General features: G+C 35.6%; 1 protein-coding gene and 1 pseudogene across 3 annotated transcripts in view; both read right to left on the bottom strand.

Annotated features, from left to right (window-relative positions):
* KHDRBS2 (KH RNA binding domain containing, signal transduction associated 2) overlaps positions 1-19,895 on the bottom strand; it is an 829,362-nt gene that overhangs the window by 609,290 nt on the left and 200,177 nt on the right. The window lies entirely within an intron of this gene.
* On the bottom strand, positions 1,981-2,160 carry LOC132538365 (U2 spliceosomal RNA; annotated as a pseudogene).

Genomic DNA, 19,895 nt, shown 5'->3' with positions numbered 1-19,895 from the left:
AAGAGGGGGAAGGGCGGGGTTGTGAGTGTTGGGTCATAGTGTATGATGGTGGAAATGGAGCTAAGTTGGGAATGAGTGTTTTGCACACACCTATCATGGAGAGATGAGAGATTGTACTGATTGTTGGTATCTTCTAATTCTGCTTTTCTGTAGAGAGTGATCTTTGGAGTCTGAATCTGTTTCTTCAGGTCGTGCCAGGTCACATCATTGGTTTCCGGGGGTGTGTTGTAGTCATTCCATCTTGTGGGCGATGTCAGAGAACAGGGGTCCAAATGGATTTCCAGGAATGCTTTTTCATGTGAAGACTTGATAGCTGAAATTCACTTACTTGTCAAACAAAACTTGTAGCAGATTAGAAGCTATAATTGATAACTCCATTATAATTGGAAGTACTTTCTAGTATGATTTTAAGGTTGTTTAAACAGTTTAAACTCAATAAAATGTGGAAAGGTAAACAGAAGAACCACGGTAGAAGCCTCAGGCATGAGAATAATTAACATAATCATTGCACTATCTGCCCTGCCCATAACTCATACCGTTTCAGGATTAAACATTTCAGATTTATGCCAAGACGTAAAAAAAGAAATCTTGGTGCATGATGAAAGGGGAGGAAAGAGGAGGACCTGGTATGGTCATGGCAGTATTCTGAAGAAAAGTGAGAAAGTTCACACATATATTAATGACTATTTACTGTAAACCATTAATCCTCCACTAAGAACATTTTAAAATCACATTTAAATATCTGCAGCTGTGTGGCCTTCACCTGTCTTTTCTTATGTACATGCAGTTATTCAGTGCCTATTACATGACAGGCTAGAGATTGGATGAGCAAAACAAATAATAACCATGTCCCCGATATTCTTCATTCTTGGAAGTAGTAGCAACAGTACTCAAGAGTTTTTAAAATAATTTTAGAGATTTTGAAGGAATTTATCATTGAAACAAAAGCCTCACCTTTTACCTGAGGAAGTTAGATTTGAACTGAGATCTAAAATGAGTAAGGGGTGTACATCTTCAGAACATGGGTGAGCAGGACGACAGGAAGGCTGCTAATGGTCTTAAAATGAGTAGAAATATAAGGCGTGGGTAACAACTGATGTGACTCCAAAGTAAAGAGCATCAGAGTTTGGCACAAGGAGAGATTAGAGATAGATGATGGAATTTACAGATATCATAGATCATATTGACAACTGATTTTAATCATATTCTTGAAGATCTTTAGTAGATGAATACTTTTCATTCTTTAAAATACAGTTAAACTTATTGTAGAACTAAGTGTAGGAAAAATTAAAGCCATGTGTAGAAAAAATAAAAAAAGAAAATTTACTTGATGGAACTAATGGGGAATATTCAGTGAGCCCATCAAATGATGGTGGCTTGTGAGTTTGGCTGTTGGCAGTAGAGATGGACAAAAATGCAGAGGTTAAACATATTTTTATCATTTTATTTAGTTGTTGATACATTTGTTAGTCTCATCTCCTGGTGATAGATATCTGCACAATACTGTCACTGCCAACCCAAATCCCTTCTTCACCATCATGTACTAGATAACTGATGCACTTTCCCCATGTTCCCCTAGTCCAGAAGTCTTCTGCTTTTCTGCAGTACACTCTATCCAGTCCAAGCTTAAGCCTGTGTTTACATTTTTTAATTACTCAGAGGGACGAGAGAGTTTTAAGTATTTATTTTTATTCTTTCATTATCTTTATTTATTTTTTGGACAAATACAGCCAGAAATTTAGAACAAGGGGGAGATAGAGAAAGAGAGAGAAATAGAGAGATACCTGAAGCACTGCTTCAGTGCTTACAAAGGTTTTCTCCTGTGGGGGTGTGGGGGCTGGGGGCTTGAACCACTATAACTTGTACACATTGTCATTTGTGCAAGCAACCAGGTGCACCACTACTATGTCCCCTGTATTTCCATTTTCTCCCCTTGATTCTTTTCTTTTTCTCTTTCTTTTCTTTCTTTTTTTTTTTTTTTTTTGGTGCATCATTCCTGGAAGTACTGCAATACTTGATGCGTGGAGTCAGGGGAGCAAGCCCCTATTCTGACTCCAAAAATCCATTTAATATAATGTCCTCAGATAGAGGATGTATCACATATTAAACTGATAAGAACAGATACTACACTTGATCTTAGCCAAAACACCAAGAATCAGTACTTCCCTTGCTTCTTAAGTACTATTTATACATAAGATCCTCTGGTATTCATCCTTTTTCCAGTAGCTTATCTTACTTAACGTTATTATTTCAAGTTTCATTCAAGATATGGAAAAGGAAAATAATTCACTGAAGTTTGTAAAAGCCCAAACATGGAAACAACCCAGATGTGTTCAGTGATGGATGAGTGGCTAAAAATAAGAGATAAGATCAGCATGATTCGATAATGCTGTGAAGTATAGAGCTATTTCAAGGAATGATTGCAGATAAGAAAATCCATAGGTACATGGCTCATGGGGTCTCTTAGGATACTAGAGAATGTTGCATCTGATTGCAAATTCTGGCATAATTTAGTCACTTAGATGTTAAAGTCAGAGGCTGCTTCTACTGAATGTAAGTTCATAAGTGAAATTAAGCATAGATGTCTCCACTGATGTTACAAATGTGTTCATCAGCAAAAACAAAACAAAACTAATAACTAAAGTCTAGAACAGATGAGATACTTAATCATTGTGTGGAAAAGATAATAATTATATATAAGATACCTTTTACTGACCTTGCCCCCAAATTAGGGTTGTATTGTGTTTATATTCAGTTTTCGTTGTGTGAATTTCTTTCTTTAGTTAAAGATTTTATTTATTTATTAACGAGAAACATAGGAGGAGAGAGAAGAACCAGACATCACCGTGGTACATGTGCTGCTGGGGATTGAACTCAGGACCTTGTGCTTGAGAGTCCGATGCTTTATCCACTGCACCATCTCCTGGACCACATGTTGCATGAATTTTTTTTCAGTGGTTTATGCTGACCCAGCACCAATATTTGTTTATTTTTATGAGTCTTTTTTTCAGTTATAGAGAGAATAGCTGAGTGAGGCACACACAGACAAGACAGAATGGAGGGGAGACCCAACAAACTATTATTTCACATGTGATAACCACTGTCTGGCATCTGAGTCCTCCCTCAGACATGAGGAAGTGTGCTCTCTACCCAAGTGATCCATTTCCTAACCCCTTGCTTTCTTAAACACACAAAAATGTGTAACAAATCATTAGGGTAAGAGAATATGTTTTTTTTCTTTGTTTAAAATTTTTATTTGAAAAGACTATAGGATAAGAGGTATGCATTTCCACACAATTCCCACCACCAGAACTCCATATCCCATCCCCTCCCTTGATAACTTCCCTATTCTTTATCCCTCTGGGAGTATGGACCCAGGGTAATTATGGGGTGCAGAAGGTGGAAGGCTTCTGTAATTCCTTCCCTGCTGAACATGGTCATTAGCAGGTCAATTCATACTCCCAGGCTGTCTCTCTATTTTCCTAGTAGGGCAGGGATCTGGGAAGGTGAGGCTCCAGGACACATGGTGGGGTCCTCTGCCCAGGGAAGTCAGGTTGGCATCACAGTAGCATCTGGAACCTAGTGGCTGAAGTACAGTTAAGATATAATGCAGAACAAATTGTTGTCTAGTCATGAACCTAAAGGCAAGAATATTGCAGATGAATATTTGGGGTCTCTGTTTTAGAAAAAGCTAATAGGTCTGTTATAGATATATACCAAGAGGCCCATGACTTTACTAGTTTTTGCTTGCACCTGATATATAATATTCAGATGGGCCCAGGTTATTGTCTGGGGAATTTATTTTTAATTTTTTTATTTATAAAAAAGGAAACATTAACAAAACCATAGGATAAGAGGGGTACAGCTTCATACAATTCCCACCACCAGACCTCCCTATACCAACCCCTCCCCTGATAGCTTTCCAACTCTTTAATCCTCTGGGAGTATGGACCCAAGATCATTGTGGGATGCAGAAGGTTGAAGGTCTGGCTTCTGTAATTGCTTCTCTGCTGAACATGGGCATTGACAGGTCGATCCATACTCCCATCCTGTCTCTCAGCATGAGAGAATATTTGAACAAAACTATCAAATGCTTGACCCAACTGAATTCTTTGTAATACACTATCCAAAAAATACACACAAATCACTGTAATTATTTAGGAAACACACAAATCACTGTAATTATTTAGGAAAATGTACAATGCATTAAAATTCTCTTAAATGTCTATAGTTATATTCAAAAATACTACATATTGAATCATGTTTTTAAATTTCAAATTAATTACAAATATACTACTAAGAACACTAAATCTTGGTCTTCACAGAATTCAGTGATTTAAAAAATATTTCTGGGGGTTGGGCGGTGGTGCAGTGGGTTAAGCGCATGTGATGCAAAGCACAGGGACCAGCGTAAGGATCCCGGTTCGAGCCCCCAGCTCCCCACCTGCAGGGGAGTCGCTTCACAGGCGGTGAAGCAGGTCTGCAGGTGTCTATCTTTCTCTCCCCCTCTCTGTCTTCCCCTCCTCTCTCGATTTCTCTCTGTCCTATCCAACAACAAACAACATCAACAATGGCAATAATAATGACCACAGCGAGGCTACAACAACAAGGGCAACAAAAGGGGGAAAAATGGCCTCCAGGAGCGGTGGATTCATGGTTCAGGCAACGAGCCCCAGCTGAAGAAGATATGGGATATATATTCCACAGATTATTACTCTGAGATTTAAAAAAAAAACTGGTATTGTGTCCTTTGGGACAAAATGGATGGAACTGAGGGTGATTATGCTTAGCAAAATAAATAAAGAGAAGAAAGAATACTACCAGATGGTTTCACTCCTATGTGGAATCTAAAGACCTATTTTACATGAATTAAAAAAAAAACAGAAGCAAATTATTTCTGAGATTTATGAGAACTATGGTGTTTATCTTTGAGGAGTTTGAGAGGGGAACAGAACCTTGGTGGTATGTGCTGCGGAACTATGTATTGTAATCTGACAGTTCTGTAACATACTATTAATGTCAAATTAAAAATATTAAAATTATTCTAAGGTCTAAGCCTTGGTTCATTCAGTAGAGTGCACATATTATAATGCACTAGGACCTGGACTCAAGCCCTTGAACTCCCACTAGCATTCAGGTGGCTTCATGAATGGTGCAGTGGGGCTGCAGGTATCAATTTAGCTATCATCTATTTATCACCCCTCTGCTCTCAACTTCTTTCTGTCTCTGTCCAAATAAATAATAAATATTTTAAAAATCCATGTTCTATATGTAGCAAGAAATATTTACCAGAAGTGCCAATTTCTCTCTATCACAGATCACTGAGCAATCTTTCTCTATGTCTATCTGAGTGGAAAAGTCAGCCAAGAAGCAATGGAATCATGAGTCTCTGGGTTGGACCCTTGCACTGTCAAATGTGTAGTTAAGATTCAATCCCTGGCAACACACAGGAGGTGTTATGGCAACAAAGGAAGCCCAGATGCTATGGAGTTGTTCCCATTATGGTTATCTCTCTGAATAATAATGCACCCTGGAAGAGTGAAATCTAGGCACGGTGCTTCAGTTCCATAACAACATAAAAGAAGCAAATAAAATTTATGAATGCCTTTGTGGGAACAGTGTGACCCTATTTCATATGTAAAAAGAATTAAATCTAGTTTTCATGCATGGCAATGCAAGCACACTTCTTATTGACCTCTCCAGCCATATATATACTGTAATGTCGACATTTATTAACATGTCAGCACTAAAAACTTCTTTGGGCAGAAATAATTTTAAGGACATATTAAATATGAATATTTTAAAACATATCAACAGAAAAAACATAAAAGATAAATTAAAAAATGTTATATTATACTAATGCACCTAATGTGATCATAATTACTTTATTTTTCATAATAACTATGTGGTAGCATAACAGTTTTTCAGGAAATAACTTATTTCCTTCTAGACATGATAAATATGATGGTTGCAGCTACCACTGCATGATAAATAGAACCTTTTTTATTCATGAAGCTGGATGTCAGGCTCAACAGAAAAATGTGTATCATCTTCAATGCATTTATTCTTAGGCTTATAAAAATTATTCTATTTTACTACAGATGAAAAAATAACCACTTTTCTATGTTTTATGGATTAAAAGTGTGGAATGATAACTTTAAGCTTCCTATGTCTACAACTATTAAAGCACACAAGAAGTTGTAAATTTAATTAAAGATTTATGAACAACATGTTGGTATTCTTATAGGCATCTGGTATTTCATGGTGGATTGCTCAAGTACTGGAGTACTCTGAAAAAATATATATCATGACTACAGAAATGTAAATGCCAGGGTATAAAAATGCATACATATAAATTTAACATAGACAAAAGTCATTAGAATACATACATACATGTAACAATATTTTGGAAATACTGAGTCAAGTTTAACATCAACAAAAAGAGAAACACTGCTACAAAGAGAATAATTAATATAGATCTAAATCATAAAAACCTAAACATCTCAATCACTTCCAAATTTGGGACTTTGAATGGAGGTATATTATTGCAGTCTATTTACTTAAATTTTCAGGTCATCAGTTTTTAATCTCTAAAATAAATATCCCATCCAAAAAATGCAGAACTAATGTACATAAAACAGTGAATGTAAAAAACACATTGCATAGTATTTTATTTCATTAGTGAGAGAGAGATACAAAGAATAAAATTAGAGCAATAGTCAATTCTGGTTTATGGTGGTGCTAGAGATTGAACCTGAGATGTCAAACTGCAAGTACGAAAGTCTTTTTCATAAGCATTATACTATCTCCACAACCCAAATAGTACATTTTAATTGATTGTTATGAAGATACTAGTGAATGGTAGAATATGACAAATTTCAATTAGAAATGGTTTTATTAAAAGTACTGATATTGCTATAATTATTATTAATTCCTGAAATACTGTGCTTGTTAAAAAGGAGATTTCTAAAATTTATTCCACATACGAGAATCAAAATTTTTGAAGATGCAATTTACTTACAAATGTCTTACAAATTTAAAATAAATAAAATTAAAAATATTAAAAGCATAAATTGCACACTTTATTTTTAAAAATAAAATTAAAACAATTCTTATAATACTGTTCCTACCAAGTCAGGTAAGAGTCCATTAATTTTAGTCCCTATTTAACACTTTTTCTCAGGTTATATAATATATAAATATATTAATTTTCTTGACAGTTGTACAAGAAATACTGTTTCCTACATAATAGATTAGGTTTCTTAAAATGTTGTTTTGTAATGTTATGCTTTAGTTATTTCATCTTATAAAAATTATGACAAATTGCAAAAAAAAAAAAAAAGGGAAAAAAAAACTGTCACGGTGTTAAAATGCCACGGAGCAAGTTAGTTTATCCTCACTACCACAATGATCATCTATATTCATGTGAGATTCCTGACTTCTGTCTGGCCAATGCTGCCTACTACTTCAAAGCACAAAAATTTACACAGTGTTTTAGTCTGTTCCCTCAGGTAGAGTTCATAGCTTTGTGACAACATATGTAAGAACTCATTAACACCACCTGCAGTTGATAGTGTTGCTTTTTGATATGTGCTCCTCTCTATGCCTTAGTTTGATCTGACCCTTATGCTAAACTGTATTGACTTCTAGCTATCTAATTAATCAGTGAAATCATCAAATTCTGTCTGATTGTTTCTGCTTTTCTATTTTTGGCATTTAAAATATATAATTTTCTGAAGATAACTCATGTTAAAAATATAATTTGGTGAAACCTGGCAGTGGTGCACTTGGTCAAAAGCATATATATCACCATGTAAAGGACCATGGTTCAAGTCCCTAGCCCCCACGTGCAGACGGGGAAGCTTCACGAGTGGAGAATCAGTGCTGCGGGTGTCTGTTTCTCTCTCTTTCTCTATCCCCACTCTCTCTCCATTTTTCTGTTTAAAAGAAGCTAGAGAAAGTGGAGGAAGAGTAGGAAGAGGAGGGAGAAGAAAAAAAAGGAGAAAGAGGAGGAGGAATGCCTATAAGGAGTGCTGGGTTCTTTCTGTAGGCACAGGAGCCCCAGCAATAATCCTGTGACTATTGTATATGCAACTACCATTCATTTGAGTCTGCCTTCCGCATGCAGTTTTGGAGGAAGCTTTCTTTCTGAGAAAGACAGTGTGGAGTGGCAATTCACTAGTAATAACAAAAAAGAAAAAAAATACAATGTTAAAAATCACTTTTATTTTTAGAAGAATTACAAGCCTAGGGTCTCCAATGGTAATTCTAGTAACAATAATGAATGAAAATGTCAGATATAGGCAAAAATCACCAAATGTGTTCATGGTGTACTACTGGTCTTTTCACATTTGCAGCACTGCTACTTGTACGACTGCAATGTTCACTTGCATATTTCCTATTCATTTATTACCCAAACTCACAGCTGATGACCGACTTGTTGCCTGTCTTTTCTATAAACTAGGAGCACAATCATGATTGATCACTTGGTTCTGAATAAAACTCAATCAGAGTAATAGGATACAAAGATGCTCAATAACTTTCTGTCTTCTTGATTTCAAATAGTGGTTATCATCAAATAATGGTTATCATCAACTCTTCAGCCATCTAGGTGATCTTGATAAGCTTCAACTCTTCTGTAATTGCATCCATTTTTCAACACTTGTATCCTTGGAATGCATTTGCTCTTTTGACTAATCAGATAACTTAGAGATGCAGTGCCACTTCTGCCATAAAACCAATAGTGATGAGTCATTTGCTACTTTAGAGGTTTCATATTTCAGGAGAAAAATATACTAGCAACCATGAATTATATAGAAGTCTTTTTTAAAGTAAGCTAGACTAAATTTCTATTTATAAAAATATAATCCAAATTTTATTTTTATTACCATGACCAATACAGAGGCTAAGGAAAAAGTGATCCTGTAGTGAGTTACTCTACTGTGATTTTACTTAACCTGAAAATAGCTGCTTGTTGTCAAACAAAATGAATGACAGAATGTCTTGTCAAGACAATCTAAGAGGTTGATTAAATCTAGACATTGTTTTATTTTAAACTATGAACTATAATTCATACACTCATCAGAATCTGCATGAGACTTATATAGACAACTGCATGATATGATTATATAGACAACTCTGAAGAAAAATTTAAGGAAAATATAGATCAAAAACTATACTGCTGCTATTATAACCAAGTACAGGTGAATATAAACAAACCTGCATTTTTAACATTTTATCATATAAAAGTGTCAGCTTGTTTGAATGGGAAGAATATTAAATTGGATTTTTGAAATTACTCCAATGAAGTATATTAAATGGCCACTGGCAAATCAAAAGTAATAGTTTGAAATTCACTTTCTCTTATCAAACACAACACTGTTCTTATCTTGGAATAGGCAATGCTAAAAACAAATGTCTTGACTTTTTAAATGGAAAACAATTTGAACATATTAGTTAAACCTTTCTTCTAAAATGTTTATTACTTTTCAAATAATCATTAGCCAGAACACTCAGAAAATGTTTTCACTAAATACAAGTGAAAAGCTTAGGAAATAGATATTCTATTCTTTAAAAAATAGTTGTCAATTTTATTTTTAAAGGTTTTGAACAATTTACATATAGTGATAAAGTTATGCTGTCATTTATTGTCCATCTCCTAAATATGGACTCAATTTACATAGTTCTTATTACACAGCACCCTGATCAATACAATATAAACTTAGTAGAACTATTTGATGCTGATGAAAACACTGAGAAGATCACAGGGATTTTAAATTAGTAGAGTAATATGACATATGGTTAACCATTCACTAATGAAAAGCATAAGGGTTGCTTTAGCAACTTCTCTCTACATGGTCTATGTCACTACTGCCTCCGACTGCCAGTTCATTCTTTCCACTTGGTCAAACGAGACTGCACATTTGCAAGATAAATCTTAAGCCACCTTATTTTCAAATATTCACTTATTTAAAATTTCTGGATGTAAATAAAAATAAACCTAAGTGGTTTAAACTTTATTGTCTGAAATGTTTGTTTTTGTCAGAGACAGAGAAAGTGAGAGGGAAGGAGAGATAGAGAAGGAAATAGGAGAGAAAGAGATATCTGTAGCAACGCTTCACCTGAAATGAAGCATCCCTGCATTTGGTAACCAAGGGCCTGAACCTGTCTGTGTCCATATGCATAGTAACATGTGTGCTCTACTGGGTGAACCACTACCTGGTCCTGTGTCTAAAATCTTATACCATAATTAAAAAGGTAAAAATCTGCCCCAAAAGTTGTCCTTCAATATATTACTTTTCCATATATCTCTTAAGCTAGTTTGAAGGTTCCATGAAGAATTTTAAGTCTCTTAGGACTATTTTGAATATATTTTGACAAGAAAAAGATCAAATAATTTATTTCTGACACACAACAGGTATACTTATATTAAAGTAATAAGATGAGATATGAGAGATTGTACAATAATTGAAAGATATCAAGTGTCAATATTCTAAATCTATACACAGAAACTATATATGAAGTTAAAGCATAGATTATTTCAAAGGACACAAGACTCAGGATGCATCCTCAAAAATTGTCTCAGCAATGTGCTCCCCAAAATTGTCTCAGCAATGTGCTCTCTGTAAAATTGTGTAACTGAATAAGATTATTTCTACTAAGCACCTAGCCATCATGTTTGTTTTATATGTGTTTATTTCCCACCTAAAACCATAATCACTGTAATTGTTCTTAATGAAACATCACTAGCATTGTAAATGTAAGTAATCATCTAAAATACCACAGTGGAATAATTGACATGACTAGTTGAAGTGATTTCATTGTAAACCAGAATATTCTAAATCAGAATAAAATTTTTATGCCATATACATAGGAAAAACTATATACATGCTAAAGTTTTTATTAGCTATATGTATACCTCTTTAAAAAACTATGTTGCAAAATCCCATAAGTAAATACTCATATAGCAAAGGAGGTGGTGAAATAAATCTATGTGATTATTATAGATTCCATATGTATGTGAACACAAAAATGAAAACAAAGACAAAGAAAGTATATAGACTACCTATAAATACATACACACATATATGCATACATATGACATTATAATACTATGACATTTCATGATTTATTATTTTTAATGTATTACAAAGATTCTATTCATTTATTAGAGGCAGAGACTGAAAAGTAAAGAGAAAGAAGAACACTTAGGCAGCTCAGTGTTAGAATTCTACCTGGGGGGTGGGGTGGAGAAAAAGAATTCTATCTGGAGCCTCTCAGCCCTCTGAAATGCAAAGCCTATGTTCAACCCAGTAATCAATCTCTCTGGCTTTGGTGTACTTTGATGAATAGTGGTTAGAAACTGATGTATTTATATTCAGTTATAAGGACAAGATATTTATTGGAAAAATGTGTCGACTGAACCAATTGCTAAGGTTTAAAATCAGTAAAATAAACATTTAACACCTGGTTCTTACAGATGAAATAGTAAACTGTATATGTATGTGTATGTGTATATGTATATGTATTTGTGTCCAGGTGCTGGTACAGCTGTTTGCGTGTTCATGTTACAAAATGCAGGAGCTGGCTTCAAGCCTCTGGTTCTCACTTGGATGGGAAAGCTTCATGAGTGGTGAAGTAGTGCTGCACATGAGTCTCTTTCTTTCCATCTCTCTGTCTTCCCCTTCCCCTCTAAATTTCTTTCTCTAAACAAAAAAAATGCATAAAGAAGATACTTTTAAAAATAAGGTTATCTTAAGGATAACTATCAAAACTGTACTTTTTAATGGAAATATGTAAAATAAACTTAGGAAAGTTTCTACATAGAGGTGGTAGTATAGATTTCTCAGAATTTATGTGGCATCCTGTGAAACAAATACACTGTGATGAAACTAAGAACTAGGACACTTCATAACTGATCTACAAAGACAGTGAAAACATTTTTGCTACCTCGCAAATATATATATATAGCCTATTTGCATAAGAAATTAAGCAATGATTACAAATACTTATTTATATAACTAATGGGTTAAAGATAGCTGATATTACTCATATTGTATATATTGGGCTGAAATACCTCTTGGATTTTACAGAACACATTCACTCTCTATAAGTGAGCAAACTCAAATATATGAAGATGCTACATTTTTTTTTTAGTTTTCCATTTCCTAAGATACATTTTCCATTCTATATACTCTTCTCCATAGAAGGTGATTTTAAACAACACTTAACTATTTTTTAGTAAGTCTGAGTACATTTCCCTCTACTTTAAAATTCAGGCTTAGAACAGAAAGTAGCGGCCAGGTAGTGGTGCACCCGGTTGAGTGCACATATTACAATGAGCAAGGACCTGGGTACGAGCACCCAGTCCCCACCTGCAGGGGGAAAGCTTCACAAGTGGTGAAACAGTGCTGCAGATGTCTCTCTGTCTCTCACCATCTCTACCCCTCCCTTCCCTCGCAATTTCTGACTGTCTCTATCGCAATTTCTGACTGTCTCTAGTTCAATAAGTAAAGATAATTTAAAAAATTATAAAAAAAGAACAGAAAGTAATATTCTTAAAATCTGAGTAGTGCAGAGTAGAATTACTTACATGTTATGAATTGCATGCTGCTTTTAAAGCTAACCTATGGGGTCAGGCAGTGGCGCAGTGGGTTAAGCGCACGTGGCGCAAAGCGCAAGGATGGGCGTTAAGGATCCCGATTTGAGGCCCCGGCTCCCCACCTGCAGGGGAGTCACTTCACAGGCGGTGAAGCAGTTCTGCAGGTGTCTGTCTTTCTCTCCCCCTCTCTGTCTTCCCCTCCTCTTTCCATTTCTCTCTGTCCTATCCAACAATGAACAACATCAGCAATGGTAATAATAATAACCACAAGGAGGTTACAACAACAAGGGCAACAAAAGGGGGAAAAAATGGCCTACAGGAGCGGTGGATTCATGGTGCAGACACTGAGTCCAGCAATAACCCTGGAGGAAAAAAAAAAGCTAATCTATATTGTAGATTTATATCAATGGTGCTGTTTAAAATCCATTACTTTATATGTATTGGGTTTGTAAAACAGCTTAATTGGATAGTGTGCTGCTTTGTCATGTGTACAACCCAGATTCAATCCCAATCCAAACTAAATTGACGAATCTTTACTGCAGTGGCCTCTTTCACTTTCAGCCTGTCATAATCTAAATTAAATTGAATTAAAAATTTGCATTTAACCTTTATGAAATCTGTCACTCGCTGATATTTACTGTGGAAAACTCTTATTGCTCCTGGAGGTAAATCTTACTATATTGTGACACAATTACCACTGCCTCATCACTATTTCTGAAGATTTTAGTTCTCAGAGTTGGGCATAATAAGCAAAATGATATTAAAAAATTACACTTTAGATTTTTCATACCTGGATAATGTTTCCTAGGAACCTGACAGTAATGAATCTCTGTTCCAAACTTTACCTTTTTATTTTCATATGTCTGCCTCACCATTCTTATAGACAATACATTTCTCTATAGCAACCCTTCACTTAATGGATCCAAAAAGAGTAGGTCATTTTACCTACTTAGCTATTTAATTGTTGCTAAGATTATGTGGTGACTTTCAAGAATTTCATGAGAAAAATTCAGGTTTTAATTGCTTTAGTCTGGGGTCCTTGTAGTGGCACATTAAGCCCTAGATCTCCACGGGCAAAGAGAATGCTTCATGAGCAGTGGAACAGTGCTGAAGATCTCTGTCTCTCTGTCTCTCGGTCACTCTCTCTCTTTCTCTTCTCCTCTCCTCTATCTCTCCCTCTCCAGCTCCCACTCCCAATTTCTATCTCTATTCCGTCTTATTAAAATATTTTTATTATTATCTCTATTTGTTGGATAGAGACAGTGAGAAATCAAGAGAGAAGGGGGTGATAGAAAGGGAGAGACAGAGAGACAACTGCAGCCCTGCTTCACCACTCACAAAGCTTTCCCATGGCAGGTGGGGACCAGGGGATCAAATCCAGATCCTTGTGTATTGTAACCTGTGCTCTCAACCTGGTGTGCCACCACCTGGCCCCCTCTATCTCTATTCTATATAAATTATATTAACCATATTTAAAAAAAATAAACTGCATATTTTACAAGAAAAAGGCGAGAAGTGGACCTACCCTATGAATCTGCAATTCCTCTCCTAGAGGAACCAAACACATAACCTTGCAAAAACCCTATGACTCTGCAATTCCTCTCCTAACATACCAAACACAACCATCCCAAAAGACTCGTGTATGCCTATGTTCATAGCAGCACAATTTGTAATAGCCAAAACCTGGAAGCAACCCAAGTGTCCAACAACAGATGAGTGGCTGAGTAAGCTCTAGTATATATACACAATGGACTACTACTCATCTATTAAAAATGGTGATTTCACCATTTTCAGCTCAGTCTTTTACTTTGATTCAATACACTAACTCCAGTCAAAGTTCTGCTTAATGTTGTATCTTCTGATCTTGTTTTTTCAACTTCTTCCTATGAATGAGATCATCCCATATTCATCCTTTTGTTTCTTTTATTATTTTTATTTAAGAAAGGATTAATTAACAAAACCATAGGGTAGGAGGGGTACAACTCCACACAATTCCCATCACCCAATCTCCATATCCCACCCCCTCCCCTGATAGCTTTCCCATTCTCCATCCCTCTGGGAGCATGGACCCAGGGTCATTGCGGGTTGCAGAAGGTAGAAAGTCTGGCTTCTGTAATTGCTTCCCCGCTGAACATGGGCGTTGACTGGTCGGTCCATACTCCCAGTCTGCCTCTCTCTTTCACTTCAGACTGTGTCCAGAGACTTCACATGTGGAATGACAACCCTTCAGCTTCATCCTTTTGTTTCTGACTTATATCACTTAACATGATTTCTTCAAGCTCCATTCTATTGTATTTTTTAATTTCTTTATTGGGGGATTAATGTTTTACATTCAACAATAAGTACAATAGTTTGTACATGCATAACATTTCCACATAACAATACAACCCCCACTAGGTCTTCCTCTGTCACCCTTTTTGGACCTGTATTCTCCCCACCCACCCACCTACAAACTATTTTATTTTACTGTCAACTGTAAATCACTAATCCCCCAATTAAAAAATTATGGGGTGTCTAGCGGTACCATAGTGGCTTAAGTACACATGGTGCAAAAGCGCAGGGACTGGTGTAAGGATCCCTGTTCGAGCTCCCAGTTCCCCACCTGCAGGGGAGGTCACTTCACAAGTGGCAAAGCAGATCTGCAGGTGTCTGTCTTCCCCTCCTCTCTCAATTTATCTCTGTCCTATCCAACAGCAACATCAATGGCAACAATAACAATAATGACAACAACAAGGGCAACAAAATGGGAAAAATGGCCTCTCTCTTCCCTATCTCACCATCCCCTATCAATTTTTATACTGTAAAATTAAGTGATTTTATAAAGTGATAACAAGAGAAAATTGTGGTATATGCACACAAGAGAATACTCAGCTATTAGGTTTACCAGGAGATCTGGGTAGGAATGGGCTTGATGGGCTTCATTGTTTATAAGATCAGGAGTGCAGATAAGAAAAGTAAAGCTTTGAAAGCCTCTAAGCAGACTATGGGCCATGGCCATCACTAGCAGCTGCCCCGGGAGTGTGTGCAGATGGTGGGACGTCCGCCTGGCCGTGCCCTGCGGCACGCCGCGTTAGACGGGGGCCTGGGTATTGTACAAGAGTGAATAAAGGTTGTTGTGAGTCAAAAAAAAAAAATGATGAAATCATCTCTTTTGCCACATCATGAATGGAATTTGACAGAACCCTGTTAAGTGTGTTAAGCCAAAAGAAGGATGAATACCAGATTATATCACTTAAAAGTGGAACTTATGGGAGTCGGTGCAAAGGACCAGCATGAGGATCCGGTTCCAGCCCCTGGCTCCCCATCTGCAGGGGAGTTACTTCACAAGAGGTGAACAAGGTCTACAGGTGTCTATCTTCCTCTCCCCCTCTCTGTCTTCCCCTCCTCTCTCCATTTCTCTCTGTCCTATCCAACAACAATGACATCAATAACAACAACAATAATAACTACAACAATAAAACAAGGGCAACAAAAAAGAATAAATAAATATTTTTTAAAAAAATCCTTTAAAAATTGGAATTTATGAACCAAGGAGTGAAAACCAAAAACTGAAAGTTATACTAAGATATCTGTTGCAGCAAGTCTAAGGTGGGGATAAGGAGTCAGGACCAAGAAGATATTGGGGATCCAATGCAAAATTATGCTGAAGGACCCAAGTTGATGATGGAACTGTTTCACAGACACATATCAAGGAAGAATAATACCCACCCATGTGACAAGAACTGTCTCATAAACCATTATTTTTCTATTACGGCTTAATAAATAAAGTTTAAAAAAAATTCTCCATAATAGTACTTGATTTTTACTTCCATGTTCTTTTACCCAGAATGTAATGAAATAATTTCCTTAGAAAACTTATCAGGGACAGTAGCACAAAATTTCAATATGCAAATAGAAATAAATTTTAAAAACAAAGCTGTTTCTTACTCATATCTTTCATAAGTATTTTCAGCTTGGCTTCTGTAATAAGTAAAAGACGAACAACACAATTTTGTCTGATGAGCAGGGAATCAAGTTCTATATCCTCTGTTGCAATCCTAGTTCAAGTGCTAAGAAAAAATTACAAGCCAACCTATTTATGGCAATGCTAGCATTTGGAAATAAAACAGGCAAATGCATATCCAGATACAAAGAATATCTGGACCCACTGAGTTGAGTGACAGAGTTCAAAAGCTCAATATTTCAGTTAAGATAATTAATTACTGGGAGTCGGACACTAGCGCAGCAGGTTAAAGGCACGTGGCACAAAGTCCAAGGAACCCTCTAAGGATCCCGGTTAGAGCCCCGCCCCACCTGCAGGGGAGTCGCATCACAGGCAGTGAAGCAGGTCTGCAGGTGTCTATCTTTCTCTCTTCCTCTCTGTCTTCCCTACCTCTCTCCATTTCTCTCTGTCCTATCCAACAAAGATAACATCAATAACAACCACAACAATAAAAAAGATGATTAACTCCTACACATGTCACGTATAGCATGATACCTACCATTAACATTACCTTTTGGTATACATGGAAGATGATAAGAGAACAAATCCCAGGAATTACCAGTACAAAGGGAAAAAAATCTTTTCCTTTGTGCATTAGCAGTTAAGTATTCATATGAAATGATAACATTAACTAAATTTGTGGTAATCACTTATGAAATGTAAATACATATTCTGTACACTTTATATAGGTTCCTCCACTGGAAAAGTGTTCTGAACCTTTCACTCAATGAATTTGGCATGAACAGCTCCCAGGCAAAAGTGTTCACATTCCTAGAAATTTATTTATACTGAGGCATTAGATTTGCTATTATTAAAAATTCTACAACATAAGAAATGCAAAAAGGTGGTCCAGGAGAAGGAGAAGGCCCAGTTGATAAAGCATTGGACTCTCAAGCAGGAGGTCCAGAGTTCGATCCCCAGCACTACATGTACCAGAGTGATGTCTGGTTCTTTCTCTCGCATCTATCTTTCTAATCAATGAATAAATAAAATCTTTAAAAAATGAAAAAAAAGACATTCTCATGGTCATGTTCACATGTTAACCCTCAAGTTTACTTTTGTATTATGTTTTGTGTGTCTCCTGCTTATGGAGTTGCCTAACTGAAAAAAGAAAAGAGAAAAAAAAAAGAGGAAAGAATGGCTATCAGGAGTGGTCCATTTGCAGTGCCTGCACCAAGCACTAGTGATAACCCTGGTGGCAATAAAAATTGAAAATAAATGAGAAAAGAAGATTCAAGGATCTGTTCCACATTAAAATAAAACAGCCATGTGTTCTTTTTCACAATCTATTTTCAGAAATGCTCTACTAAGATAAACATATTTCTTCAGCCCGATAAATTACAACAATGCATTTACTAAAATATTGGGTTGTTGGGAAAGCCATGATATATTTTTTCTATGCAAAAATGCATCTTGGCTTTTACATCAACCCAATAGTATTCTCTCATTGTATTAATTTTTGTATTAATTTTTAAATGTTAGTTCCTTCTCTGTAATTAATGCTTGATCTCAATTTAATTTCAATTATTCTAAAACCACCTTTTTCTGCTTTTCCTTTATACCTTTCATTTAAGACTTTTTTCATAAACAAGGCAGCAGGCAGAAGGAAAGGAAAATATATGGATTCTGGGTTCAGAACAGCAAATTCTGTTGTATATTTATTTCTTTAGCCTCAGTTCCTCATCTGTAAATCAAATATGAAACTTACTATGGCAGAATCTATCATTTAATATGTAACTAACAGACATTAGATTCTGTCTCATATAGCAGCAACACAAAGTGAGATTCACATACTAACACATAAAATCTACTTGCTTTTTTATTTTTTATTTTTTCAATTTAGTTTGACAATCTATTATTTTCTTGGAATGTTCCTTAAATGGCCCTTTTCTGAAAACATCGTAGATGATATAAATTATTCCAGATTTATGATTTACCTCTTCAATAATACCATTAAATTCCATTAAAAATTTATCTTAAATAAGCAGACAGACATTTTTAAAATTATAGAAAAGGAAAATGTTAATTCAGGTTTTTCTCCAGGCCTATATAATCTAAGATGATCAATAACACATTGTAATCTGTCACAACTATTTGTATCTTAACCCGAAGGTACTAATCTAACAAACAACCAGGAGAATGTTGAATCAGGATTTTAAAACTCTTGAATGGTGCACTAAAGTCTTTATTATACAAGAAATAAAAGAACTGATAGCAAGTGGAGCAAAAAGGCAATACAAAAATTAAAAAATAGATATGTCAAGTTAGCAAATATCAATCTTATGGGTAAATTTAAGAAGCAAAATGTACATAACAGAAAGTATCTAATATAAGTACAATATATGGTCTAGAATTAGAGTAATTAAGTATACCACATGGTCTTGAATGTGTTTTGTGTTTCTGTGATAACATATTTGTAAAGACGTGTACTGTAAACCAGTAGCCCCCAAACTAAAATGATATAAAATAATTTAGAAAAAAAGAAAAAAAACTGCAAGATATTTAGCATAGTGACTGACAAAATAAGAGTTGAGTAAGGGTTGTGTATAGTAAAACCAGTGAGACTAAATATCTGGCTTTAGAAAAAGTATTACTTTACTTAATTCACTGACACTCAAGAAAGTATATAAATGACATAGAGAACTGTTTTGTATCTGGGTGTCTGACTACTCAAAGTTAAATATATGAACATTGTTCAGAAGACAGGTTAAAAATAAAATTAGATATGATGATGCAAAATCCATATTCAAATCTTGATCTGACTAAATTCCACTCTGCAGTTCATTTATCCCTGGGCCACCTGCTTGCTCCATGGAGACAGCTGGCATAAATAGGCACAGGCTACTCTGTGGCTGTCATTCACTTAATACACATTACTCTTTAGAAATGACTAAGAAGTAAGTTGTGCATGACAAGCAACCTCAGGGAACATAACTCAGAACTGAAATAAACAAACTAATATCTTTACCCTGTTAAAAGCATTTTCAGATTCCATGAACATAGCAGGGTAAAGTTATGGAGTCCTGGATCCACCTGATAGCACTGGTACATCATTCCATGGGAAGCTCATTTGTGGTTATGCATGTGAATAAAAGTGTTTGGAGAGAAATCCCGGTATTTAAAACACTTCTTCACAGTTTATAGCTTGCTCAGTGGGATAAACATTAAACTTCACATTTTAGGTCAGATCTTAAGAATTAATTTCACTTTCTTTCTAGACTTATTTCCATTACCATAAACTATGAATTAACTGGACATTAGGGAATAACCTGCTTAGTGATTTAAACCAAACATGCTGCACAGATTCCAAAC

The sequence above is a fragment of the Erinaceus europaeus genome, chromosome 4, assembly GCF_950295315.1.
Source record: "Erinaceus europaeus chromosome 4, mEriEur2.1, whole genome shotgun sequence".
Classification (NCBI taxonomy): Eukaryota; Metazoa; Chordata; class Mammalia; order Eulipotyphla; family Erinaceidae; genus Erinaceus; species Erinaceus europaeus.
Note: the sequence above shows the minus strand (reverse complement) of the source record. Positions and strands in the feature narration are given on the sequence as shown.